Here is a 21920-nt window from a genome sequence, read left to right as displayed (position 1 = left end):
GTTGTCGGGGTAGAGAGGGTGCGGTGAAATTCTTGTGTTAAACTCGTCTCCGTTGTCGAGGAAAATGTGGCAATGGACACGGGAGGGGCAAGTATAAGGAACAAATAGATAGTAGCATGTCGGATGCGATCATAGCAGAACTAAAGCATCGGATCCCATCAGAACTTCGAAGTTAAGCGTGCTTGGGCAAGAGTAGTACTAGGATGGGTTACCTCCTAGGAAGTCAGGATGACGCGGGAGCGTGATCTATATGACCTCGTTTTCTTATTTTTGACGTTTACTAGTTTTCTTATTTTTGACGTTGGTGATATGTTTTAGCTTGCGTCTCATTGTTGACGTGTCTAGGGGCGGCGTCGTTGGGTGTCAAGCGCGGTGGGAAAAGTCACAGAGGTCGTGGCGGTGCTCGTGTTGTCGGGGTAGAGAGGGAGCGGTGAAATTCTTGTGATAAACTCGTCTCCGTTGTCGAGGCAAATGTGGCAGTGGACACGGCAGGGGCAAGCATAAGGAACAAATAGATAGTTGCATGTCGGATGCGATCATACCAGCACCAATGCATTGGATCACATTAGAACTCCAAAGTTAAGCGTGCCTGGGCAAGAGTAGTACTAGGATGGGTGACCTCCTGGGAAGTTCTTGTGTTGCATTCCTTTTTTAAATATTTTTGCGCCACGTGACAAGGATGACGCGGGAGCGTGATCTATATGACCTCGTTTTCTTATTTTTGACGTTTACTAGTTTTCTTATTTTTGACGTTTGTGATATGTTTTAGCTTGCGTCTCATTGTTGACGTGTCTAGGGGCGGCGTCGTTGGGTGTCAAGCGCGGTGGGAAAAGTCACAGAGGTCGTGGCGGTGCTCGTGTTGTCGGGGTAGAGAGGGTGCGGTGAAATTCTTGTGTTAAACTCGTCTCCGTTGTCGAGGAAAATGTGGCAATGGACACGGGAGGGGCAAGTATAAGGAACAAATAGATAGTAGCATGTCGGATGCGATCATATCAGAACTAAAGCACCGGATCCCATCAGAACTTTGAAGTTAAGCGTGCTTGGTCAAGAGTAGTACTAGGATGGGTTACCTCCTAGGAAGTCAGGATGACGCGGGAGCGTGATCTATATGACCTCGTTTTCTTATTTTTGACGTTTACTAGTTTTCTTATTTTTGACGTTTGTGATATGTTTTAGCTTGCGTCTCATTGTTGACGTGTCTAGGGGCGGCGTCGTTGGGTGTCAAGCGCGGTGGGAAAAGTCACAGAGGTCGTGGCGGTGCTCGTGTTGTCGGGGTAGAGAGGGTGCGGTGAAATTCTTGTGTTAAACTCGTCTCCGTTGTCGAGGCAAATGTGGCAATGGACACGGGACGGGCAAGCATAAGGAAAAAATAGATAGTTGCATGTTGAATGCGATCATACCAGCACTAAAGCACTGGATCCCATTAGAACTCCGAAGTTAAACGTGCTTGGGCGAGAGTAGTACTAGGATGGGTGTCTTCCTGGGAAGTCCTCGTGTTGCATTCCCCTTTTTAAATATTTTTGCGCCACGTGACAAGGATGACGCGGGAGCGTGATCTATATGACCTCGTTTTCTTATTTTTGACGTTTACTAGTTTTCTTATTTTTGACGATTGTGATATGTTTTACCTTGCGTCTCATTGTTGACGTGTCTAGGGGCGGCGTCGTTGGGTGTCAAGCGCGGTGGGAAAAGTCACAGAGGTCGTGGCGGTGCTCGTGTTGTCGGGGTAGAGAGGGTGCGGTGAAATTCTTGTGTTAAACTCGTCTCCGTTGTCGAGGCAAATGTGGCAATGGACACGGGACGGGCAAGCATAAGGAAAAAATAGATAGTTGCATGTCGGATGCGATCATACCAGCACTAAAGCACCGGATCCCATCAGAACTCCGAAGTTAAGCGTGCTTGGGCGAGAGTACTACTAGGATGGGTGACTTCCTGGGAAGTCCTCGTGTTGCATTCCCCTTTTTAAATATTTTTGCGCCACGTGACAAGGATGATGCGGGAGCGTGATCTATATGACCTCGTTTTCTTATTTTTGACGTTTACTAGTTTTCTTATTTTTGACGTTTGTGATATGTTTTAGCTTGCGTCTAATTGTTGACGTGTCTAGGGGCGGCGTCGTTGGGTGTCAAGCAAGGTGGGAAAAGTCACAGAGGTCGTGGCGGTGCTCGTGTTGTCGGGGTAGAGAGGGTGCGGTGAAATTCTTGTGTTAAACTCGTCTCCGTTGTCGAGGCAAATGTGGCAATGGACACGGGACGGGCAAGCATAAGGAAAAAATAGATAGTTGCATGTCGGATGCGATCATACCAGCACTAAAGCACCGGATCCCATCAGAACTCCGAAGTGAAGCGTGCTTGGGCGAGAGTAGTACTAGGATGGGTGACTTCCTGGGAAGTCCTCGTGTTGCTTTCCCCTTTTTAAATATCTTTGCGCCACGTGACAAGGATGACGCGGGAGCGTGATCTATATGACCTCGTTTTCTTATTTTTGACGTTTACTAGTTTTCTTATTTTTGACGTTTGTGATATGTTTTAGCTTGCGTCTCATTGTTGACGTGTCTAGGGGCGGCGTCGTTGGGTGTCAAGCAAGGTGGGAAAAGTCACAGAGGTCGTGGCGGTGCTCGTGTTGTCGGGGTAGAGAGGGTGCGGTGAAATTCTTGTGTTAAACTCGTCTCCGTTGTCGAGGCAAATGTGGCAATGGACACGGGAGGGGCAACCATAAGGAACAAATAGATAGTTGCATGTCGGATGCGATCATACCAGCACCAATGCACCGGATCCCATCAGAACTCCGAAGTGAAGCGTGCTTGGGCAAGAGTAGTACTAGGATGGGTGACTTCCTGGGAAGTCCTCGTGTTGCATTCCCCTTTTTAAATATCTTTGCGCCACGTGACAAGGATGACGCGGGAGCGTGATCTATATGACCTCGTTTTCTTATTTTTGACGTTTACTAGTTTTCTTATTTTTGACGTTTGTGATATGTTTTAGCCTGCGTCTCATTGTTGACGTGTCTAGGGGCGGCGTCGTTGGGTGTCAAGCGCGGTGGGAAAAGTCACAGAGGTCGTGGCGGTGCTCGTGTTATCGGGGTAGAGAGGGTGCGGTGAAATTCTTGTGTTAAACTCGTTTCCGTTGTCGAGGCAAATGTGGCAATGGACACGGGAGCGGCAAGTATAAGGAACAAATAGATAGTTGCATGTCGCATGCGATCATATCAGAACTAAAGCACCGGATCCCATCAGAACTTTGAAGTTAAACGTGCTTGGGCGAGAGTAGTACTAGGATGGGTTACCTCCTAGGAAGTCAGGATGACGCGGGAGCGTGATCTATATGACCTCGATTTCTTATTTTTGACGTTTACTAGTTTTCTTATTTTTGACGTTTGTGATATGTTTTAGCTTGCGTCTCATTGTTGACGTGTCTAGGGGCGGCGTCGTTGGGTGTCAAGCGCGGTGGGAAAAGTCACAGAGGTCGTGGCGGTGCTCGTGTTGTCGGGGTAGAGAGGGTGCGGTGAAATTCTTGTGTTAAACTCGTATCCGTTGTCGAGGCAAATGTGGCAATGGACACGGGACGGGCAAGCATAAGGAAAAAATAGATAGTTGCATGTTGAATGCGATCATACCAGCACTAAAGCACTGGATCCCATTAGAACTCCGAAGTTAAACGTGCTTGGGCGAGAGTAGTACTAGGATGGGTGTCTTCCTGGGAAGTCCTCGTGTTGCATTCCCCTTTTTAAATATTTTTGCGCCACATGACAAGGATGACGCGGGAGCGTGATCTATATGACCTCGTTTTCTTATTTTTGACGTTTACTAGTTTTCTTATTTTTGACGATTGTGATATGTTTTACCTTGCGTCTCATTGTTGACGTGTCTAGGGGCGGCGTCGTTGGGTGTCAAGCGCGGTGGGAAAAGTCACAGAGGTCGTGGCGGTGCTCGTGTTGTCGGGGTAGAGAGGGTGCGGTGAAATTCTTGTGTTAAACTCGTCTCCGTTGTCGAGGCAAATGTGGCAATGGACACGGGACGGGCAAGCATAAGGAAAAAAATAGATAGTTGCATGTCGGATGCGATCATACCACCACTAAAGCACCGGATCCCATCAGAACTCCGAAGTTAAGCGTGCTTGGGCGAGAGTAGTACTAGGATGGGTGACGAGAGTAGTACTAGGATGGGTGACTTCCTGGGAAGTCCTCGTGTTGCATTCCCCTTTTTAAATATTTTTGCGCCACGTGACAAGGATGATGCGGGAGCGTGATCTATATGACCTCGTTTTCTTATTTTTGACGTTTACTAGTTTTCTTATTTTTGACGTTTGTGATATGTTTTAGCTTGCGTCTAATTGTTGACGTGTCTAGGGGCGGCGTCGTTGGGTGTCAAGCGCGGTGGGAAAAGTCACAGAGGTCGTGGCGGTGCTCGTGTTGTCGGGGTAGAGAGGGTGCGGTGAAATTCTTGTGTTAAACTCGTCTCCGTTGTCGAGGCAAATGTGGCAATGGACACGGGACGGGCAAGCATAAGGAAAAAATAGATAGTTGCATGTGGGATGCGATCATACCAGCACTAAAGCACTGGATCCCATTAGAACTCCGAAGTTAAACGTGCTTGGGCGAGAGTAGTACTAGGATGGGTGTCTTCCTGGGAAGTCCTCGTGTTGCATTCCCCTTTTTAAATATTTTTGCGCCACGTGACAAGGATGACGCGGGAGCGTGATCTATATGACCTCGTTTTCTTATTTTTGACGTTTACTAGTTTTCTTATTTTTGACGATTGTGATATGTTTTACCTTGCGTCTCATTGTTGACGTGTCTAGGGGCGGCGTCGTTGTGTGTCAAGCGCGGTGGGAAAAGTCACAGAGGTCGTGGCGGTGCTCGTGTTGTCGGGGTAGAGAGGGTGCGGTGAAATTCTTGTGTTAAACTCGTCTCCGTTGTCGAGGCAAATGTGGCAATGGACACGGGACGGGCAAGCATAAGGAAAAAATAGATAGTTGCATGTCGGATGCGATCATACCAGCACTAAAGCACCGGATCCCATCAGAACTCCGAAGTTAAGCGTGCTTGGGCGAGAGTAGTACTAGGATGGGTGACTTCCTGGGAAGTCCTCGTGTTGCATTCCCCTTTTTAAATATTTTTGCGCCACGTGACAAGGATGATGCGGGAGCGTGATCTATATGACCTCGTTTTCTTATTTTTGACGTTTATTAGTTTTCTTATTTTTGACGTTTGTGATATGTTTTAGCTTGCGTCTAATTGTTGACGTGTCTAGGGGCGGCGTCGTTGGGTGTCAAGCAAGGTGGGAAAAGTCACAGAGGTCGTGGCGGTGCTCGTGTTGTCGGGGTAGAGAGGGTGCGGTGAAATTCTTGTGTTAAACTCGTCTCCGTTGTCGAGGCAAATGTGGCAATGGACACGGGACGGGCAAGCATAAGGAAATAATAGATAGTTGCATGTGGGATGCGATCATACCAGCACTAAAGCACCGGATCCCATCAGAACTCCGAAGTGAAGCATGCTTGGGCGAGAGTAGTACTAGGATGGGTGACTTCCTGGGAAGTCCTCGTGTTGCTTTCCCCTTTTTAAATATCTTTGCGCCACGTGACAAGGATGACGCGGGAGCGTGATCTATATGACCTCGTTTTCTTATTTTTGACGTTTACTAGTTTTCTTATTTTTGACGTTTGTGATATGTTTTAGCTTGCGTCTCATTGTTGACGTGTCTAGGGGCGGCGTCGTTGGGTGTCAAGCAAGATGGGAAAAGTCACAGAGGTCGTGGCGGTGCTCGTGTTGTCGGGGTAGAGAGGGTGCGGTGAAATTCTTGTGTTAAACTCGTCTCCGTTGTCGAGGCAAATGTGGCAATGGACACGGGAGGGGCAACCTTAAGGAACAAATAGATAGTTGCATGTCGGATGCGATCATACCAGCACCAATGCACCGGATCCCATCAGAACTCCGAAGTGAAGCGTGCTTGGGCAAGAGTAGTACTAGGATGGGTGACTTCCTGGGAAGTCCTCGTGTTGCATTCCCCTTTTTAAATATCTTTGCGCCACGTGACAAGGATGACGCGGGAGCGTGATCTATATGACCTCGTTTTCTTATTTTTGACGTTTACTAGTTTTCTTATTTTTGACGTTTGTGATATGTTTTAGCCTGCGTCTCATTGTTGACGTGTCTAGGGGCGGCGTCGTTAGGTGTCAAGCGCGGTGGGAAAAGTCACAGAGGTCGTGGCGGTGCTCGTGTTGTCGGGGTAGAGAGGGTGCGGTGAAATTCTTGTGTTAAACTCGTCTCCGTTGTCGAGGCAAATGTGGCAATGGACACGGGAGCGGCAAGTATAAGGAACAAATAGATAGTTGCATGTCGCATGTGATCATACCAGCACTAAAGCACCGGATCCCATTAGAACTCCGAAGTTAAACGTGCTTGGGCGAGAGTAGTACTAGGATGGGTGACTTCCTGGGAAGTACTCGTGTTGCATTCCCCTTTTTAAATATTTTTGCGCCATGTGACAAGGATGACGCGGGAGCGTGATCTATATGACCTCGTTTTCTTATTTTTGACGTTTACTAGTTTTCTTATTTTTGACGTTTGTGATATGTTTAAGCTTGCGTCTCATTGTTGACGTGTCTAGGGGCGGCGTCGTTGGGTGTCAAGCGCGGTGGGAAAAGTCACAGAGGTCGTGGCGGCGCTCGTGTTGTCGGGGTGGAGAGGGAGCGGTGAAATTCTTGTGTTAAACTCGTCTCCGTTGTCGAGGCAAATGTGGCAATGGACACGGGAGGGGCAAGCATAAGGAACAAATAGATAGTTGCATGTCGGATGCGATCATACCAGCACCAATGCACCGGATCCCATCAGTACTCCGAAGTGAAGCGTGCTTGGGCGAGTGTAGTACTAGGATGGGTGACTTCCTGGGAAGTCCTCGTGTTGCATTCCCCTTTTTAAATATTTTTGCGCCACGTGACAAGGATGACGCGGGAGCGTGATCTCTGTGACCTCGTTTTCTTAATTTTTACGTTTACTAGTTTTCTTATATTTGACGTTTGTGATATGTTTTAGCTTGCGTCTCATTGGTGACGTGTCTAGGGGCGGCGTCGTTGGGTGTCAAGCGCGGTGGGAAAAGTCACAGAGGTCCTGGCGGTGCTCGTGTTGTCGGGGTAGAGAGGGAGCGGTGAAATTCTTGTGATAAACTCGTCTCCGTTGTCGAGGCAAATGTGGCAATGGACACGGGAGGGGCAACCATAAGGAACAGATAGATAGTTGCATGTCGGATGCGATCATACCGGAACTAAAGCACCGGATCCCATCAGAACTACGAAGTTAAGCGTGCTTGGGAAAGAGTAGTACTAGGATGGGTGACCTCCTGGGAAGTTCTCTTGTTGCATTCCCTTTTTAAATATTTTTGCGCCACGTGACAAGGATGACGCGGGAGCGTGATCTATATGACCTCGTTTTCTTATTTTTGACGTTTACTAGTTTTCTTATTTTTGACGTTTGTGATATGTTTTAGCTTCCGTCTCATTGTTGACGTGTCTAGGGGTGGCGTCGTTGGGTGTCAAGCGCGGTGGGAAAAGTCACAGAGGTCGTGGCGGTGCTCGTATTGTCGGGGTAGAGAGGGAGCGGTGAAATTCTTGTGTTAAACTCGTCTCCGTTGTCGAGGCAAATGTGGCAATGGACACGGGAGGGGCAAGTATAAGGAACAAATAGATAGTTCCATGTCGAATACGATCATACCAGCACTAAAGCATTGGATCCCATCAGAACTCCGAAGTTAATCGTGCTTGGGCGAGCGTATTACTAGGATGGGTGACTTCCTGGGAAGTCCTCGTGTTGCATTCCCCTTTTTAAATATTTTTGCGCCACGTGACAAGGATGACGCGGGAGCGTGATCTATATGACCTCGTTTTCTTATTTTTGACGTTTACTAGTTTTCTTATTTTTGACGTTTGTGATATGTTTTAGCTTGCGTCTCATTGTTGACGTGTCTAGGGGCGGCGTCGTTGGGTGTCAAGCGCGGTGGGAAAAGTCACAGAGGTAGTGGCGGTGCTCGTGTTGTCGGGGTAGAGAGGGAGCGGTGAAATTCTTGTGTTAAACTTATCTACGTTGTCGAGGCAAATGTGGCAATGGACACGGGACGGGCAAGCATAACGAACAAATAGATAGTTGCATGTCGGATGCGATCATACCAGCACTAAAGCACCGGATCCCATCAGAACTCCGAAGTTAAGCGTGCTTGGGCGAGTGTAGTACTAGGATGGGTGACTTCCTGGGAAGTCCTCGTGTTGCATTCCCCTTTTTAAATATTTTTGCGCCACGTAACAAGGATGACACGGGAGCGTGATCTATATGACCTCGTTTTCTTATTTTTGACGTTTACTAGTTTTCTTATTTTTGACGTTTGTGACATGTTTTAGCTTGCGTCTCATTGGTGACGTGTCTAGGGGCGGCGTCGTTGGGTGTCAAGCGCGGTGGGAAAAGTCACAGAGGTCCTCGCGGTGCTCGTGTTGTCGGGGTACAGAGGGAGCGGTGAAATTCTTGTGTTAAACTCGTCTCCGTTGTCGAGGCAAATGTGGCAATGGACACGGGAGGGGCAAGCATAAGGAACAAATAGATAGTTGCATGTCGGATGCGATCATACCAGCACCAATGCACCGGATCCCATCAGTACTCCGAAGTGAAGCGTGCTTGGGCGAGTGTAGTACTAGGATGGGTGACTTCCTGGGAAGTCCTCGTGTTGCATTCCCCTTTTTAAATATTTTTGCGCCACCTGACAAGGATGACGCGGGAGCGTGATCTCTATGACCTCGTTTTCTTATTTTTTACGTTTACTAGTTTTCTTATATTTGACGTTTGTGATATGTTTCAGCTTGCGTCTCATTGTTGACGTGTCTAGGGGCGGCGTCGTTGGGTGTCAAGCGCGGTGGGAAAAGTCACAGAGGTCGTGGCGGTGCTCGTGTTGTCGGGGTAGAGAGGGAGCGGTGAAATTCTTGTGATAAACTCGTCTCCGTTGTCGAGGCAAATGTGGCAATGGACACGGGAGGGGCAACCATAAGGAACAAATAGATAGTTGCATGTCGGATGCGATCATACCGGAACTAAAGCACCGGATCCCATCAGAACTACGAACTAAAGCGTGCTTGGGCAAGAGTAGTACTAGGATGGGTGACTTCCTGGGAAGTTCTCGTGTTGCATTCCCTTTTTAAATATTTTTGCGCCACGTGACAAGGATGACGCGGGAGCGTGATCTATATGACCTCGTTTTCTTATTTTTGACGTTTACTAGTTTTCTTATTTTTGACGTTTGTGATATGTTTTAGCTTGCGTCTCATTGTTGACGTGTCTAGTGGCGGCGTCGTTGGGTGTCAAGCGCGGTGGGAAAAGTCACAGAGGTCGTGGCGGTGCTCGTGTTGTCGGGGTAGATAGGGAGCGGTGAAATTCTTGTGTTAAACTCATCTCCGTTGTCGAGGCAAATGTGGCAATGGACACGGGACGGGCAAGCATAAGGAACAAATAGATAGTTGCATGTCGGATGCGATCATACCAGCACCAATGCACCGGATCCCATCAGTACTCCGAAGTGAAGCGTGCTTGGGCGAGTGTAGTACTAGGATGGGTGACTTCCTGGGAAGTCCTCGTGTTGCATTCCCCTTTTTAAATATTTTTGCGCCACCTAACAAGGATGACGCGGGAGCGTGATCTCTATGACCTTGTTTTCTTATTTTTTATGTTTACTAGTTTTCTTATATTTGACGTTTGTGATATGTTTTAGCTTGCGTCTCATTGGTGACGTGTCTAGGGGCGGCGTCGTTGGGTGTCAAGCGCGGTGGGAAAAGTCACAGAGGTCCTGGCGGTGCTCGTATTGTCGGGGTAGAGAGGGAGCGGTGAAATTCTTGTGATAAACTCGTCTCCGTTGTCGAGGCAAATGTGGCAATGGACACGGGAGGGGCAACCATAAGGAACAAATAGATAGTTGCATGTCGGATGCGATCATACCGGAACTAAAGCACCGGATCCCATCAGAACTACGAACTTAAGCGTGCTTGGGCAAGAGTAGTACTAGGATGGGTGACTTCCTGGGAAGTTCTCGTGTTGCATTCCCTTTTTAAATATTTTTGCGCCACGTGACAAGGATGACGCGGGAGCGTGATCTATATGACCTCGTTTTCTTATTTTTGACGTTTACTAGTTTTCTTATTTTTGACGTTTGTGATATGTTTTAGCTTGCGTCTCATTGTTGACGTGTCTAGGGGCGGCGTCGTTGGGTGTCAAGCGCGGTGGGAAAAGTCACAGAGGTCGTGGCGGTGCTCGTGTTGTCGGGGTAGAGAGGGAGCAGTGAAATTCTTGTGTTAAACTCGTCTCCGTTGTCGAGGCAAATGTGGCAATGGACACGGGAGGGGCAAGTATAAGGAACAAATAGATAGTTCCATGTCGAATGCGATCATACCAGCACTAAAGCATCGGATCCCATCAGAACTCTGAAGTTAATCGTGCTTGGGCGAGAGTAGTACTAGGATGGGTGACTTCCTGGGAAGTCCTCGTGTTGCATTCCCCTTTTTAAATATTTTTGCGCCACGTGACAAGGATGACGCGGGAGCGTGATCTATATGAACTCGTTTTCTTATTTTTGACGTTTACTAGTTTTCTTATTGTTGACGTTTGTGACATGTTTTAGCTTGCGTCTCATTGTTGACGTGTCTAGGGGCGGCGTCGTTGGGTGTAAAGCGCGGTGGGAAAAGTCACAGAGGTCGTGGCGGTGCTCGTGTTGTCGGGGTAGATAGGGAGAGGTGAAATTCTTGTGTTAAACTCATCTCCGTTGTCGAGGCAAATGTGGCAATGGACACGGGACGGGCAAGCATAAGGAACAAATAGATAGTTGCATGTCGGATGCGATCATACCAGCATTAAAGCACCGGATCCCATCAGAACTCCGAAGTTAAGCGTGCTTGGGCGAGCGTAGTACTAGGATGGGTGACTTCCTGGGAAGTCCCCGTGTTGCATTCCCCTTTTTAAATATTTTTGCGCCACGTGACAAGGATGACGCGGGAGCGTGATCTATATGACCTCGTTTTCTTATTTTTGACGTTTACTAGTTTTCTTTTTTTTGACGTTTGTGATATGTTTTAGCTTGCGTCTCATTGTTGACGTGTCTAGGGGCGGCGTCGTTGGGTGTCAAGCGCGGTGGGAAAAGTCACAGAGGTCGTGGCGGTGCTCGTGTTGTCGGGGTAGAGAGGGAGCGGTGAAATTCTTGTGTTAAACTCATCTCCGTTGTCGAGGCAAATGTGGCAATGGACACGGGACGGGCAAGCATAAGGAACGAATAGATAGTTGCATGTCGGATGCGATCATACCAGCATTAAAGCACCGGATCCCATCAGAACTCCGAAGTTAAGCGTGCTTGGGCGAGCGTAGTACTAGGATGGGTGACTTACTGGGAAGTCCTCGAGTTGCATTCCCCTTTTTAAATATTTTTGCGCCAGGTGACAAGGATGACGCGGGAGCGTGATCTATATGACCTCGTTTTCTTATTTTTGACGTTTACTAGTTTTCTTATTTTTGACGTTTGTGATATGTTTTAGCTTGCGTCTCATTGGTGACGTGTCTAGGGGCGGCGTCGTTGGGTGTCAAGCGTGGTGGGAAAAGTCACGGAGGTCATGGCGGTGCTCGTGTTGTCGGGGTAGAGAGGGAGCGGTGAAATTCTTGTGTTAAACTCATCTCCGTTGTCGAGGCAAATGTGGCAATGGACACGGGACGGGCAAGCATAAGGAACAAATAGATAGTTGCATGTCGGATGCGATCATACCAGCATTAAAGCACCGGATCCCATCAGAACTCCGAAGTTAAGCGTGCTTGGGCGAGCGTAGTACTAGGATGGGTGACTTCCTGGGAAGTCCCCGTGTTGCATTCCCCTTTTTAAATATTTTTGCGCCACGTGACAAGGATGACGCGGGAGCGTGATCTATATGACCTCGTTTTCTTATTTTTGACGTTTACTAGTTTTCTTTTTTTTGACGTTTGTGATATGTTTTAGCTTGCGTCTCATTGTTGACGTGTCTAGGGGCGGCGTCGTTGGGTGTCAAGCGCGGTGGGAAAAGTCACAGAGGTCGTGGCGGTGCTCGTGTTGTCGGGGTAGAGAGGGAGCGGTGAAATTCTTGTGTTAAACTCATCTCCGTTGTCGAGGCAAATGTGGCAATGGACACGGGACGGGCAAGCATAAGGAACGAATAGATAGTTGCATGTCGGATGCGATCATACCAGCATTAAAGCACCGGATCCCATCAGAACTCCGAAGTTAAGCGTGCTTGGGCGAGCGTAGTACTAGGATGGGTGACTTACTGGGAAGTCCTCGAGTTGCATTCCCCTTTTTAAATATTTTTGCGCCAGGTGACAAGGATGACTCGGGAGCGTGATCTATATGACCTCGTTTTCTTATTTTTGACGTTTACTAGTTTTCTTATTTTTGACGTTTGTGATATGTTTTAGCTTGCGTCTCATTGGTGACGTGTCTAGGGGCGGCGTCGTTGGGTGTCAAGCGCGGTGGGAAAAGTCACGGAGGTCATGGCGGTGCTCGTGTTGTCGGGGTAGAGAGGGAGCGGTGAAATTCTTGTGTTAAACTCATCTCCGTTGTCGAGGCAAATGTGGCAATGGACACGGGAGGGGAAGCATAAGGAACAAATAGATAGTTGCCTGTCGGATGCGATCATACCAGCACCAATGCACCGGATTCCATCAGAACTCCGAAGTTAATCGTGCTTGGGCGAGTGTAGTACTAGGATGGGTGACTTCCTGGGAAGTCCTCATGTTGCATTCCCCTTTTTAAATATTTTTGTGCCACGTGACAAGGATGACGCGGGAGCGTGATGTCCTCGTGTTGCATTCCCCTTTTTAAATATTTTTGCGCCACCTGACAAGGATGACGCGGGAGCGTGATCTCTATGACCTCGTTTTCTTATTTTTTACGTTTACTAGTTTTCTTATATTTGACGTTTGTGATATGTTTTAGCTTGCGTCTCATTGGTGACGTGTCTAGGGGCGGCGTCGTTGGGTGTCAAGCGCGGTGGGAAAAGTCACAGAGGTCCTGGCGGTGCTCGTGTTGTCGGGGTAGAGAGGGAGCGGTTAAATTCTTGTGATAAACTCGTCTCCGTTGTCGAGGCAAATGTGGCAATAGACACGGGAGGGGCAACCATAAGGAACAAATAGATAGTTGCATGTCGGATGCGATCATACCGGAACTAAAGCACCGGATCCCATCAGAACTACGAAGTTAAGCGTGCTTGGGCAAGAGTAGTACTAGGATGGGTGACTTCCTGGGAAGTTCTCGTGTTGCATTCCCTTTTTAAATATTTTTGCGCCACGTGACAAGGATGACGCGGGAGCGTGATCTATATGACCTCGTTTTCTTATTTTTGACGTTTACTAGTTTTCTTATTTTTGACGTTTGTGATATGTTTTAGCTTGCGTCTCATTGTTGACGTGTCTAGGGGCGACGTCGTTGGGTGTCAAGCGCGGTGGGAAAAGTCACAGAGGTCGTGGCGGTGCTCGTGTTGTCGGGGTAGAGAGGGAGCGGTGAAATTCTTGTGTTAAACTCGTCTCCGTTGTCGAGGCAAATGTGGCAATGGACACGGGAGGGGCAAGTATAAGGAACAAATAGATAGTTCCATGTCGAATGCGATCATACCAGCACTAAAGCGTCGGATCCCATCAGAACTCCGAAGTTATTCTTACTTGGGCGAGAGTAGTACTAGGATGGGTGACTTCCTGGGAAGTCCTCGTGTTGCATTCCCCTTTTTAAATATTTTTGCGCCACGTGACAAGGATGACGCGGGAGCGTGATCTATATGACCTCGTTTTCTTATTTTTGACGTTTACTAGTTTTCTTATTGTTGACGTTTGTGATATGTTTTAGCTTGCGTCTCATTGTTGACGTGTCTAGGGGCGGCGTCGTTGGGTGTCAAGCGCGGTGGGAAAAGTCACAGAGGTCGTGGCGGTGCTCGTGTTGTCGGGGTAGATAGGGAGCGGTGAAATTCTTGTGTTAAACTCATCTCCGTTGTCGAGGCAAATGTGGCAATGGACACGGGACGGGCAAGCATAAGGAACAAATAGATAGTTGCATGTCGGATGCGATCATACCAGCATTAAAGCACCGGATCCCATCAGAACTCCGAAGTTAAGCGTGCTTGGGCGAGCGTAGTACTAGGATGGGTGACTTCCTGGGAAGTCCTCGTGTTGCATTCCCCTTTTTAAATATTTTTGCGCCACGTGACAAGGATGACGCGGGAGCGTGATCTATATGACCTCGTTTTCTTATTTTTGACGTTTACTAGTTTTCTTATTTTTGACGTTTGTGATATGTTTTAGCTTGCGTCTCATTGTTGACGTGTCTAGGGGCGGCGTCGTTGGGTGTCAAGCGCGGTGGGAAAAGTCACAGAGGTCGTGGCGGTGCTCGTGTTGTCGGGGTAGAGAGGGAGCGGTGAAATTCTTGTGTTAAACTCATCTCCGTTGTCGAGGCAAATGTGGCAATGGACACGGGACGGGCAAGCATAAGGAACAAATAGATAGTTGCATGTCGGATGCGATCATACCAGCATTAAAGCACCGGATCCCATCAGAACTCCGAAGTTAAGCGTGCTTGGGCGAGCGTAGTACTAGGATGGGTGACTTCCTGGGAAGTCCTCGTGTTGCATTCCCCTTTTTAAATATTTTTGCGCCAGGTGACGAGGATGACGCGGGAGCGTGATCTATATGACCTCGTTTTCTTATTTTTGACGTTTACTAGTTTTCTTATTTTTGACGTTTGTGATATGTTTTAGCTTGCGTCTCATTGGTGACGTGTCTAGGGGCGGCGTCGTTGGGTGTCAAGCGCGGTGGGAAAAGTCACAGAGGTCATGGCGGTGCTCGTGTTGTCGGGGTAGAGAGGGAGCGGTGAAATTCTTGTGTTAAACTCATCTCCGTTGTCGAGGCAAATGTGGCAATGGACACGGGAGGGGCAAGCATAAGGAACAAATAGATAGTTGCCTGTCGGATGCGATCATACCAGCACCAATGCACTGGATTCCATCAGAACTCCGAAGTTAATCGTGCTTGGGCGAGTGTAGTACTAGGATGGGTGACTTCCTGGGAAGTCCTCATGTTGCATTCCCCTTTTTAAATATTTTTGTGCCACGTGACAAGGATGACGCAGGAGCGTGATGTCCTCATGTTGCATTCCCTTTTTTAAATATTTTTGTGCCACATGACAAGGATGACGCGGGAGCGTGATCTCTATGACCTCGTTTTCTTATTTTTTACGTTTACTAGTTTTCTTATTTTTGACGTTTGTGATATGTTTTAGCTTGCGTCTCATTGGTGACGTGTCTAGGGGCGGCGTCGTTGGGTGTCAAGCGCGGTGGGAAAAGTCACAGAGGTCGTGGCGGTGCTCGTGTTGTCGGGGTAGAGAGGGAGCGGTGAAATTCTTGTGTTAAACTCGTCTCCGTTGTCGAGGCAAATGTGGCAATGGACACGGGAGGGGCAAGCATAAGGAACAAATAGATAGTTGCATGTCGGATGCGATCATACCAGAATTAAAGCACCGGATCCCATCAGAACTCCGAAGTTAAGCGTGCTTGGGCGAGTGTAGTACTAGGATGGGTGACTTCCTGGGAAGTCCTCGTGTTGCATTCCCCTTTTTAAATATTTTTGCGCCAGGTGACAAGGATGACGCGGCAGCGTGATCTATATGACCTCGTTTTCTTATTTTTGACCTTTACTAGTTTTCTTATTTTTGACGTTTGTCATATGTTTTAGCTTGCGTCTCATTGTTGACGTGTCTAGGGGCGGCGTCGTTGGGTGTCAAGCGCGGAGGGAAAAGTCACAGAGGTCCTGGCGGTGCTCGTGTTGTCGGGGTAGAGAGGGAGCGGTGAAATTCTTGTGTTAAACTCGTCTCCGTTGTCGAGGCAAATGTGGCAATGGACACGGGAGGGGCAAGCATAAGGAACAAATAGATAGTTGCATGTCGGATGCGATCATACCAGCACCAATGCACCGGATCCCATCAGTACTCCGAAGTGAAGCGTGCTTGGGCGAGTGTAGTACTAGGATGGGTGACTTCCTGGAAAGTCCTCGTGTTGCATTCCCCTTTTGAAATATTTTTCCGCCACGTGACAAGGATGACGCGGGAGCGTGATCTCTATGACCTCCTTTTCTTATTTTTTACGTTTACTAGTTTTCTTATTTTTGACGTTTGTGATATGTTTTAGCTTGCGTCTCATTGGTGACGTGTCTAGGGGCGGCGTCTTTGGGTGTCAAGCGCGGTGGGAAAAGTCACAGAGGTCCTGGCGGTGCTCGTGTTGTCGGGGTAGAGAGGGAGCGGTGAAATTCTTGTGTTAAACTCGTCTCCGTTGTCGAAGCAAATGTGGCAATGGACACGGGAGGGGCAAGCAGAAGGAACGAATAGATAGTTGCATGTCGGATGCGATCATACCGGAACTAAAGCACCGGATCCCATCAGAACTTCGAAGTTAAGCGTGCTTGGGCAAGAGTAGTACTAGGATGGGTGACCTCCTAGGAAGTCCTCGTGCTGCATTCCCTTTTTAAATATTTTTGCGCCACGTGACAAGGATGACGCGGGAGCGTGATCTATATGACCTCGTTTTCTTATTTTTGACGTTTACTAGTTTTCTTATTTTTGACGTTTGTGATATGTTTCAACTTGCGTCTCATTGTTGACGTGTCTAGGGGCGGCGTCCTTGGGTGTCAAGCGCGGTGGGAAAAGTCACAGAGGTCGTGGGGGTGCTCGTGTTGTCGGGGTAGAGAGGGAGCGGTGAAATTCTTGTGTTAAACTCGTCTCCGTTGTCGAGGCAAATGTGGCAATGGACACGGAAGGGGCAAGTATAAGGAACAAATAGATAGTTCCATGTCGAATGCGATCATACCAGCACTAAAGCATCGGATCCCATCAGAACTCCGAAGTTAACCGTGCTTGGGCGAGAGTAGTACTAGGATGGGTGACTTCTTGGGAAGTCCTCGTGTTGCATTCCCCTTTTTAAATATTTTTGCGCCACGTGACAAGGATGACGCGGGAGCGTGATCTATATGACCTCGTTTTCTTATTTTTGACGTTTACTAGTTTTCTTATTTTTGACGTGTCTAGGGGCGGCGTCGTTGGGTGTCAAGCGCGGTGGAAAAAGTCACAGAGGTCGTGGAGGTGCTCGTGTTGTCGGGGTAGAGAGGGAGCGGTGAAATTCTTGGTTTAAACTCATCTCCGTTGTCGAGGCAAATGTGGCAATGGACACGGGACGGGCAAGCATAAGGAACAAATAGATAGTTGCGTGTCGGATGCGATCATACCAGCACTAAAGCACCGGATCCCATCACAACTCCGAAGTTAAGCGTGCTTGGGCGAGTGTAGTACTAGGATGGGTGACTTCCTGGGAAGTCCTCGTGTTGCATTCCCCTTTTTAAATATTTTTGCGCCAGGTGACAAGGATGACGCGGGAGCGTGATCTATATGACCTCGTTTTCTTATTTTTGACGTTTACTAGTTTTCTTATTTTTGACGTTTGTGATATGTTTTAGCTTGCGTCTCATTGGTGACGTGTCTAGGGGCGGCGTCTTTGGGTGTCAAGCGCGGTGGGAAAAGTCACAGAGGTCCTGGCGGTGCTCGTGTTGTCGGGGTAGAGAGGGAGCGGTGAAATTCTTGTGTTAAACACGTCTCCGTTGTCGAAGCAAATGTGGCAATGGACACGGGAGGGGCAAGCATAAGGAACGAATAGATAGTTGCATGTCGGATGCGATCATACCGGAACTAAAGCACCGGATCCCATCAGAACTTCGAAGTTAAGCGTGCTTGGGCAAGAGTAGTACTAGGATGGGTGACCTCCTAGGAAGTCCTCGTGTTGCATTCCCTTTTTAAATATTTTTGCGCCACGTGACAAGGATGACGCGGGAGCGTGATCTATATGACCTCGTTTTCTTATTTTTGACGTTTACTAGTTTTCTTATTTTTGACGTTTGTGATATGTTTTAGCTTCTGTCTCATTGGTGACGTGTCTAGGGGCGGCGTCGTTGGGTGTCAAGCGCAGTGGGAAAAGTCACAGAGGTCCTGGCGGTGCTCGTGTTGTCGGGGTAGAGAGGGAGCGGTGAAATTCTTGTGTTAAAGTCGTCTCCGTTGTCGAGGCAAATGTGGCAATGGACACGGGAGGGGCAAGCATAAGGAACAAATAGATAGTTGCATGTCGGATGCGATCATACCAGCACCAATGCACCGGATCCCATCAGTACTCCGAAGTGAAGCGTGCTTGGGCGAGTGTAGTACTAGGATGGGTGACTTCCTGGAAAGTCCTCGTGTTGCATTCCCCTTTTTAAATATTTTTGCGCCACGTGACAAGGATGACGCGGGAGCGTGATCTCTGTGACCTCGTTTTCTTATTTTTTACGTTTACTAGTTTTCTTATATTTTACGTTTGTGATATGTTTTAGCTTGCGTCTCATTGGTGACGTGTCTAGGGGCGGCGTCGTTGGGTGTCAAGCGCGGTGGGAAAAGTCACAGAGGTCCTGGCGGTGCTCGTGTTGTCGGGGTAGAGAGGGAGCGGTGAAATTCTTGTGATAAACTCGTCTCCGTTGTCAAGGCAAATGTGGCAATGGACACGGGAGGGGCAACCATAAGGAACAAATAGATAGTTGCATGTCGGATGCGATCATACCGGAACTAAAGCACCGGATCCCATCAGTACTCCGAAGTGAAGCGTGCTTGGGCGAGTGTAGTACTAGGGTCGGTGACTTCCTGGGAAGTCCTCGTGTTGCATTCCCCTTTTTAAATATTTCTGCGCCACGTGACAAGGATGACGCGGGAGCGTGATCTCTATGACCTCGTTTTCTTATTTTTGACGTTTACTAGTTTTCTTATTTTTGACGTTTGTGATATGTTTTAGCTTGCGTCTCATTGTTGACGTGTCTAGGGGCGGCGTCGTTCGGTGTCAAGCGCGGCGGGAAAAGTCACAGAGGTCGTGGCGGTGCTCGTGTTGTCGGGGTAGAGAGGGAGCGGTGAAATTCTTGTGTTAAACTCATCTCCGTTGTCGAGGCAAATGTGGCAATGGACACGGGACGGGCAAGCATAAGGAACAAATAGATAGTTGCATGTCGGATGCGATCATACCAGCACTAAAGCACCGGATCCCATCACAACTCCGAAGTTAAGCGTGCTTGGGCGAGTGTAGTACTAGGATGGGTGACTTCCTGGGAAGTCCTCGTGTTGCATCCCCCTTTTTAAATATTTTTGCGCCAGGTGACAAGGATGACGCGGGAGCGTGATCTATATGACCTCGTTTTCTTATTTTTGACGTTTACTAGTTTTCTTATTTTTGACGTTTGTGATATGTTTTAGCTTGCGTCTCATTGGTGACGTGTCTAGGGGCGGCGTCTTTGGGTGTCAAGCGCGGTGGGAAAAGTCACAGAGGTCCTGGCGGTGCTCGTGTTGTCGGGGTAAAGAGGGAGCGGTGAAATTCTTGTGCTAAACTCGTCTCCGTTGTCGAAGCAAATGTGGCAATGGACACGGGAGGGGCAAGCTTAAGGAACGAATAGATAGTTGCATGTCGGATGCGATCATACCGGAACTAAAGCACCGGATCCCATCAGAACTTCGAAGATAAGCGTGCTTGGGCAAGAGTAGTACTAGGATGGGTGACCTCCTAGGAAGTCCTCGTGTTGCATTCCCTTTTTAAATATTTTTGCGCCACGTGACAAGGATAACGCGGGAGCGTGATCTATATGACCTCGTTTTCTTATTTTTGACGTTTACTAGTTTTCTTATTTTTGACGTTTGTGATATGTTTCAGCTTGCGTCTCATTGTTGACGTGTCTAGGGGCGGCGTCCTTGGGTGTCAAGCGCGGTGGGAAAAGTCACAGAGGTCGTGGCGGTGCTCGTGTTATCGGGGTAGAGAGGGAGCGGTGAAATTCTTTTGTTAAACTCGTCTCCGTTGTCGAGGCAAATGTGGCAATGGACACGGGAGGGGCAAGTATAAGGAACAAATAGATAGTTCCATGTCGAATGCGATCATACCAGCACTAAAGCATCGGACCCCATCAGAACTCCGAAGTTAATCATGCTTGGGCGAGAGTAGTACTAGGATAGGTGACTTCCTGGGAAGTCCTCGTGTTGCATTCCCCTTTTTAAATATTTTTGCGCCACGTGACAAGGATGACGCGGGAGCGTGATCTATATGACCTCGTTTTCTTATTTTTGACGTTTACTAGTTTTCTTATTTTTGACGTTTGTGATATGTTTTAGCTTGCGTCTCATTGTTGACGTGTCTTGGGGCGGCGACGTTGGGTGTCAAGCGCGGTGGGAAAAGTCACAGAGGTCGTGGCGGTGCTCGTGTTGTCGGGGTAGAGAGGGAGCGGTGAAATTCTTGTGTTAAACTCATCTCCGTTGTCGAGGCAAATGTGGCAATGGACACGGGAGGGGCAACCATAAGGAACAAATAGATAGTTGCATGTTGTATGCGATCATACCGGAACTAAAGCACCGGATCCCATCAAAACTACGAAGTTAAGCGTGCTTGGGCAAGAGTAGTACTAGGATGGGTGACTAGGGGGTTCTCGTGTTGCATTCCCTTTTTAAATATTTTTGCGCCACGTGACAAGGATGACGCGGGAGCGTGATCTATATGACCTCGTTTTCTTATTTTTGACGTTTACTAGTTTTCTTATTTTTTACGTTTGTGATATGTTTTAGCTTGCGTCTCATTGGTGACGTGTCTAGGGGCGGCGTCGTTGGGTGTCAAGCGCAGTGGGAATATCACACAGGTCCTGGCGGTGCTCGTGTTGTCGGGGTAGAGAGGGAGCGGTGAAATTCTTGTGTTAAACTCGTCTCCGTTGTCGAGGCAAATGTGGCAATGGACACGGGAGGGGCAAGCATAAGGAACAAATAGATAGTTGCATGTCGGATGCGATCATACTAGCACCAATGCACCGGATCCCATCAGTACTCCGAAGTGAAGCGTGCTTGGGCGAGTGTAGTACTAGGATGGGTGACTTCCTGGAAAGTCCTCGTGTTGCATTCCCCTTTTTAAATATTTTTGCGCCACGTGACAAGGATGACGTGGGAGTGTGATCTCTATGACCTCGTTTTCTTATTTTTTACGTTTACTAGTTTTCTTATATTTGACGTTTGTGATATGTTTTAGCTTGCGTCTAATTGGTGACGTGTCTAGGGGCGGCGTCGTTGGGTGTCAAGCGCGGTGGGAAAAGTCACACAGGTCCTGGCGGTGCTCGTGTTGTCGGGGTAGAGAGGGAGCGGTGAAATTCTTGTGATAAACTCGTCTCCGTTGTCGAGGCAAATGTGGCAATGGACACGGGAGGGGCAAGCATAAGGAACAAATAGATAGTTGCATGTCGGATGCGATCATACCGGAACTAAAGCACCGGATCCCATCAGTACTCCGAAGTGAAGCGTGCTTGGGCGAGTGTAGTACTAGGATGGGTGATTTCCTGGGAAGTCCTCGTGTTGCATTCCCCTTTTTAAATATTTTTGCGCCACGTGACAAGGATGACGCGGGAGCGTGATCTCTATGACCTCGTTTTCTTATTTTTGACGTTTACTAGTTTTCTTATTTTTGACGTTTGTGATATGTTTTAGCTTGCGTCTCATTGTTGACGTGTCTAGGGGCGGCGTCGTTGGGTGTCAAGCGCGGCGGGAAAAGTCACAGAGGTCGTGGCGGTGCTCGTGTTGTCGGGGTAGAGAGGGATGGGTGAAATTCTTGTGTTAAACTCGTCTCCGTTGTCGAGGCAAATGTGGCAATGGACACGGGACGGGCAAGTATAAGGAACAAATAGATAGTTGCATGTCGGATGCGATCATACCAGCACTAAAGCACCGGATCCCATCACAACTCCGAAGTTAAGTGTGCTTGGGCGAGTGTAGTACTAGGATGGGTGACTTCCTGGGAAGTCCTCGTGTTGCATTCCCCTTTTTA

The 21920-nt window shown here is 48.3% G+C and overlaps 44 non-coding genes and 5 pseudogenes across 44 annotated transcripts; all 49 read left to right on the top strand.

Annotated features, from left to right (window-relative positions):
• The first annotated feature begins 121 nt into the window (after nt 1–121).
• On the top strand, nt 122–240 carry LOC123414269 (annotated as a pseudogene).
• Nucleotides 241–528: 288 nt separating this feature from the next.
• LOC123414792 lies at nt 529–647 on the top strand. The gene has a single exon (XR_006614713.1). It is a non-coding gene; the product is annotated as a 5S ribosomal RNA (ribosomal RNA).
• Nucleotides 648–979: 332 nt separating this feature from the next.
• LOC123414261 lies at nt 980–1098 on the top strand (annotated as a pseudogene).
• A 288-nt stretch (nt 1099–1386) lies between these two features.
• On the top strand, nt 1387–1505 carry LOC123414598. The gene has a single exon (XR_006614528.1). It is a non-coding gene; the product is annotated as a 5S ribosomal RNA (ribosomal RNA).
• A 333-nt stretch (nt 1506–1838) lies between these two features.
• On the top strand, nt 1839–1957 carry LOC123413904. Its single transcript, XR_006614011.1, has one exon. It is a non-coding gene; the product is annotated as a 5S ribosomal RNA (ribosomal RNA).
• Nucleotides 1958–2290: 333 nt separating this feature from the next.
• Nucleotides 2291–2409, top strand: LOC123414202. Its single transcript, XR_006614270.1, has one exon. It is a non-coding gene; the product is annotated as a 5S ribosomal RNA (ribosomal RNA).
• A 333-nt stretch (nt 2410–2742) lies between these two features.
• Nucleotides 2743–2861, top strand: LOC123414728. Its single transcript, XR_006614652.1, has one exon. It is a non-coding gene; the product is annotated as a 5S ribosomal RNA (ribosomal RNA).
• Nucleotides 2862–3194: 333 nt separating this feature from the next.
• Nucleotides 3195–3313, top strand: LOC123414255 (annotated as a pseudogene).
• Nucleotides 3314–3601: 288 nt separating this feature from the next.
• Nucleotides 3602–3720, top strand: LOC123414597. The gene has a single exon (XR_006614527.1). It is a non-coding gene; the product is annotated as a 5S ribosomal RNA (ribosomal RNA).
• Nucleotides 3721–4054: 334 nt separating this feature from the next.
• Nucleotides 4055–4197, top strand: LOC123413952 (annotated as a pseudogene).
• Nucleotides 4198–4530: 333 nt separating this feature from the next.
• Nucleotides 4531–4649, top strand: LOC123414640. The gene has a single exon (XR_006614568.1). It is a non-coding gene; the product is annotated as a 5S ribosomal RNA (ribosomal RNA).
• A 333-nt stretch (nt 4650–4982) lies between these two features.
• Nucleotides 4983–5101, top strand: LOC123413850. Its single transcript, XR_006613962.1, has one exon. It is a non-coding gene; the product is annotated as a 5S ribosomal RNA (ribosomal RNA).
• A 333-nt stretch (nt 5102–5434) lies between these two features.
• On the top strand, nt 5435–5553 carry LOC123414754. Its single transcript, XR_006614677.1, has one exon. It is a non-coding gene; the product is annotated as a 5S ribosomal RNA (ribosomal RNA).
• Nucleotides 5554–5886: 333 nt separating this feature from the next.
• Nucleotides 5887–6005, top strand: LOC123414727. The gene has a single exon (XR_006614651.1). It is a non-coding gene; the product is annotated as a 5S ribosomal RNA (ribosomal RNA).
• A 333-nt stretch (nt 6006–6338) lies between these two features.
• LOC123414625 lies at nt 6339–6457 on the top strand. Its single transcript, XR_006614554.1, has one exon. It is a non-coding gene; the product is annotated as a 5S ribosomal RNA (ribosomal RNA).
• Nucleotides 6458–6790: 333 nt separating this feature from the next.
• On the top strand, nt 6791–6909 carry LOC123414828. Its single transcript, XR_006614747.1, has one exon. It is a non-coding gene; the product is annotated as a 5S ribosomal RNA (ribosomal RNA).
• Nucleotides 6910–7242: 333 nt separating this feature from the next.
• Nucleotides 7243–7361, top strand: LOC123415013. The gene has a single exon (XR_006614919.1). It is a non-coding gene; the product is annotated as a 5S ribosomal RNA (ribosomal RNA).
• A 332-nt stretch (nt 7362–7693) lies between these two features.
• On the top strand, nt 7694–7812 carry LOC123414041. The gene has a single exon (XR_006614129.1). It is a non-coding gene; the product is annotated as a 5S ribosomal RNA (ribosomal RNA).
• A 333-nt stretch (nt 7813–8145) lies between these two features.
• LOC123414688 lies at nt 8146–8264 on the top strand. The gene has a single exon (XR_006614615.1). It is a non-coding gene; the product is annotated as a 5S ribosomal RNA (ribosomal RNA).
• Nucleotides 8265–8597: 333 nt separating this feature from the next.
• LOC123414827 lies at nt 8598–8716 on the top strand. Its single transcript, XR_006614746.1, has one exon. It is a non-coding gene; the product is annotated as a 5S ribosomal RNA (ribosomal RNA).
• A 333-nt stretch (nt 8717–9049) lies between these two features.
• Nucleotides 9050–9168, top strand: LOC123414065. The gene has a single exon (XR_006614152.1). It is a non-coding gene; the product is annotated as a 5S ribosomal RNA (ribosomal RNA).
• Nucleotides 9169–9500: 332 nt separating this feature from the next.
• Nucleotides 9501–9619, top strand: LOC123414826. Its single transcript, XR_006614745.1, has one exon. It is a non-coding gene; the product is annotated as a 5S ribosomal RNA (ribosomal RNA).
• A 333-nt stretch (nt 9620–9952) lies between these two features.
• On the top strand, nt 9953–10071 carry LOC123413964. The gene has a single exon (XR_006614062.1). It is a non-coding gene; the product is annotated as a 5S ribosomal RNA (ribosomal RNA).
• Nucleotides 10072–10403: 332 nt separating this feature from the next.
• Nucleotides 10404–10522, top strand: LOC123414722. The gene has a single exon (XR_006614646.1). It is a non-coding gene; the product is annotated as a 5S ribosomal RNA (ribosomal RNA).
• Nucleotides 10523–10855: 333 nt separating this feature from the next.
• On the top strand, nt 10856–10974 carry LOC123414394. Its single transcript, XR_006614368.1, has one exon. It is a non-coding gene; the product is annotated as a 5S ribosomal RNA (ribosomal RNA).
• A 333-nt stretch (nt 10975–11307) lies between these two features.
• LOC123414824 lies at nt 11308–11426 on the top strand. The gene has a single exon (XR_006614743.1). It is a non-coding gene; the product is annotated as a 5S ribosomal RNA (ribosomal RNA).
• A 333-nt stretch (nt 11427–11759) lies between these two features.
• LOC123414383 lies at nt 11760–11878 on the top strand. The gene has a single exon (XR_006614357.1). It is a non-coding gene; the product is annotated as a 5S ribosomal RNA (ribosomal RNA).
• A 333-nt stretch (nt 11879–12211) lies between these two features.
• Nucleotides 12212–12330, top strand: LOC123414823. Its single transcript, XR_006614742.1, has one exon. It is a non-coding gene; the product is annotated as a 5S ribosomal RNA (ribosomal RNA).
• A 332-nt stretch (nt 12331–12662) lies between these two features.
• LOC123413816 lies at nt 12663–12781 on the top strand. The gene has a single exon (XR_006613930.1). It is a non-coding gene; the product is annotated as a 5S ribosomal RNA (ribosomal RNA).
• Nucleotides 12782–13183: 402 nt separating this feature from the next.
• On the top strand, nt 13184–13302 carry LOC123413693. The gene has a single exon (XR_006613814.1). It is a non-coding gene; the product is annotated as a 5S ribosomal RNA (ribosomal RNA).
• Nucleotides 13303–13634: 332 nt separating this feature from the next.
• LOC123414050 lies at nt 13635–13753 on the top strand. The gene has a single exon (XR_006614138.1). It is a non-coding gene; the product is annotated as a 5S ribosomal RNA (ribosomal RNA).
• A 333-nt stretch (nt 13754–14086) lies between these two features.
• LOC123414094 lies at nt 14087–14205 on the top strand. The gene has a single exon (XR_006614176.1). It is a non-coding gene; the product is annotated as a 5S ribosomal RNA (ribosomal RNA).
• A 333-nt stretch (nt 14206–14538) lies between these two features.
• LOC123414081 lies at nt 14539–14657 on the top strand. Its single transcript, XR_006614164.1, has one exon. It is a non-coding gene; the product is annotated as a 5S ribosomal RNA (ribosomal RNA).
• A 333-nt stretch (nt 14658–14990) lies between these two features.
• On the top strand, nt 14991–15109 carry LOC123413918. Its single transcript, XR_006614023.1, has one exon. It is a non-coding gene; the product is annotated as a 5S ribosomal RNA (ribosomal RNA).
• A 402-nt stretch (nt 15110–15511) lies between these two features.
• On the top strand, nt 15512–15630 carry LOC123414654. The gene has a single exon (XR_006614583.1). It is a non-coding gene; the product is annotated as a 5S ribosomal RNA (ribosomal RNA).
• Nucleotides 15631–15963: 333 nt separating this feature from the next.
• On the top strand, nt 15964–16082 carry LOC123413741. Its single transcript, XR_006613858.1, has one exon. It is a non-coding gene; the product is annotated as a 5S ribosomal RNA (ribosomal RNA).
• Nucleotides 16083–16415: 333 nt separating this feature from the next.
• LOC123413703 lies at nt 16416–16534 on the top strand. Its single transcript, XR_006613822.1, has one exon. It is a non-coding gene; the product is annotated as a 5S ribosomal RNA (ribosomal RNA).
• A 332-nt stretch (nt 16535–16866) lies between these two features.
• Nucleotides 16867–16985, top strand: LOC123414619. Its single transcript, XR_006614549.1, has one exon. It is a non-coding gene; the product is annotated as a 5S ribosomal RNA (ribosomal RNA).
• A 296-nt stretch (nt 16986–17281) lies between these two features.
• On the top strand, nt 17282–17400 carry LOC123414803. Its single transcript, XR_006614723.1, has one exon. It is a non-coding gene; the product is annotated as a 5S ribosomal RNA (ribosomal RNA).
• A 333-nt stretch (nt 17401–17733) lies between these two features.
• Nucleotides 17734–17852, top strand: LOC123414857. The gene has a single exon (XR_006614774.1). It is a non-coding gene; the product is annotated as a 5S ribosomal RNA (ribosomal RNA).
• Nucleotides 17853–18184: 332 nt separating this feature from the next.
• On the top strand, nt 18185–18303 carry LOC123413739. Its single transcript, XR_006613856.1, has one exon. It is a non-coding gene; the product is annotated as a 5S ribosomal RNA (ribosomal RNA).
• A 333-nt stretch (nt 18304–18636) lies between these two features.
• Nucleotides 18637–18755, top strand: LOC123413839. The gene has a single exon (XR_006613951.1). It is a non-coding gene; the product is annotated as a 5S ribosomal RNA (ribosomal RNA).
• Nucleotides 18756–19088: 333 nt separating this feature from the next.
• On the top strand, nt 19089–19207 carry LOC123414772. Its single transcript, XR_006614694.1, has one exon. It is a non-coding gene; the product is annotated as a 5S ribosomal RNA (ribosomal RNA).
• Nucleotides 19208–19540: 333 nt separating this feature from the next.
• On the top strand, nt 19541–19659 carry LOC123413710. The gene has a single exon (XR_006613829.1). It is a non-coding gene; the product is annotated as a 5S ribosomal RNA (ribosomal RNA).
• A 332-nt stretch (nt 19660–19991) lies between these two features.
• On the top strand, nt 19992–20110 carry LOC123414945. The gene has a single exon (XR_006614855.1). It is a non-coding gene; the product is annotated as a 5S ribosomal RNA (ribosomal RNA).
• Nucleotides 20111–20443: 333 nt separating this feature from the next.
• Nucleotides 20444–20558, top strand: LOC123414251 (annotated as a pseudogene).
• A 331-nt stretch (nt 20559–20889) lies between these two features.
• LOC123413876 lies at nt 20890–21008 on the top strand. Its single transcript, XR_006613985.1, has one exon. It is a non-coding gene; the product is annotated as a 5S ribosomal RNA (ribosomal RNA).
• A 333-nt stretch (nt 21009–21341) lies between these two features.
• On the top strand, nt 21342–21460 carry LOC123413780. Its single transcript, XR_006613893.1, has one exon. It is a non-coding gene; the product is annotated as a 5S ribosomal RNA (ribosomal RNA).
• Nucleotides 21461–21793: 333 nt separating this feature from the next.
• LOC123414903 lies at nt 21794–21912 on the top strand. Its single transcript, XR_006614816.1, has one exon. It is a non-coding gene; the product is annotated as a 5S ribosomal RNA (ribosomal RNA).
• The last annotated feature ends 8 nt before the right edge of the window (nt 21913–21920 follow it).

This window comes from Hordeum vulgare, chromosome 7H, assembly GCF_904849725.1.
Source record: "Hordeum vulgare subsp. vulgare chromosome 7H, MorexV3_pseudomolecules_assembly, whole genome shotgun sequence".
Lineage (NCBI taxonomy): Eukaryota > Viridiplantae > Streptophyta > Magnoliopsida > Poales > Poaceae > Hordeum > Hordeum vulgare.
The sequence above is the reverse complement of the archived record's forward strand: the minus strand, read 5'-3'. Positions and strand labels throughout refer to the sequence as shown.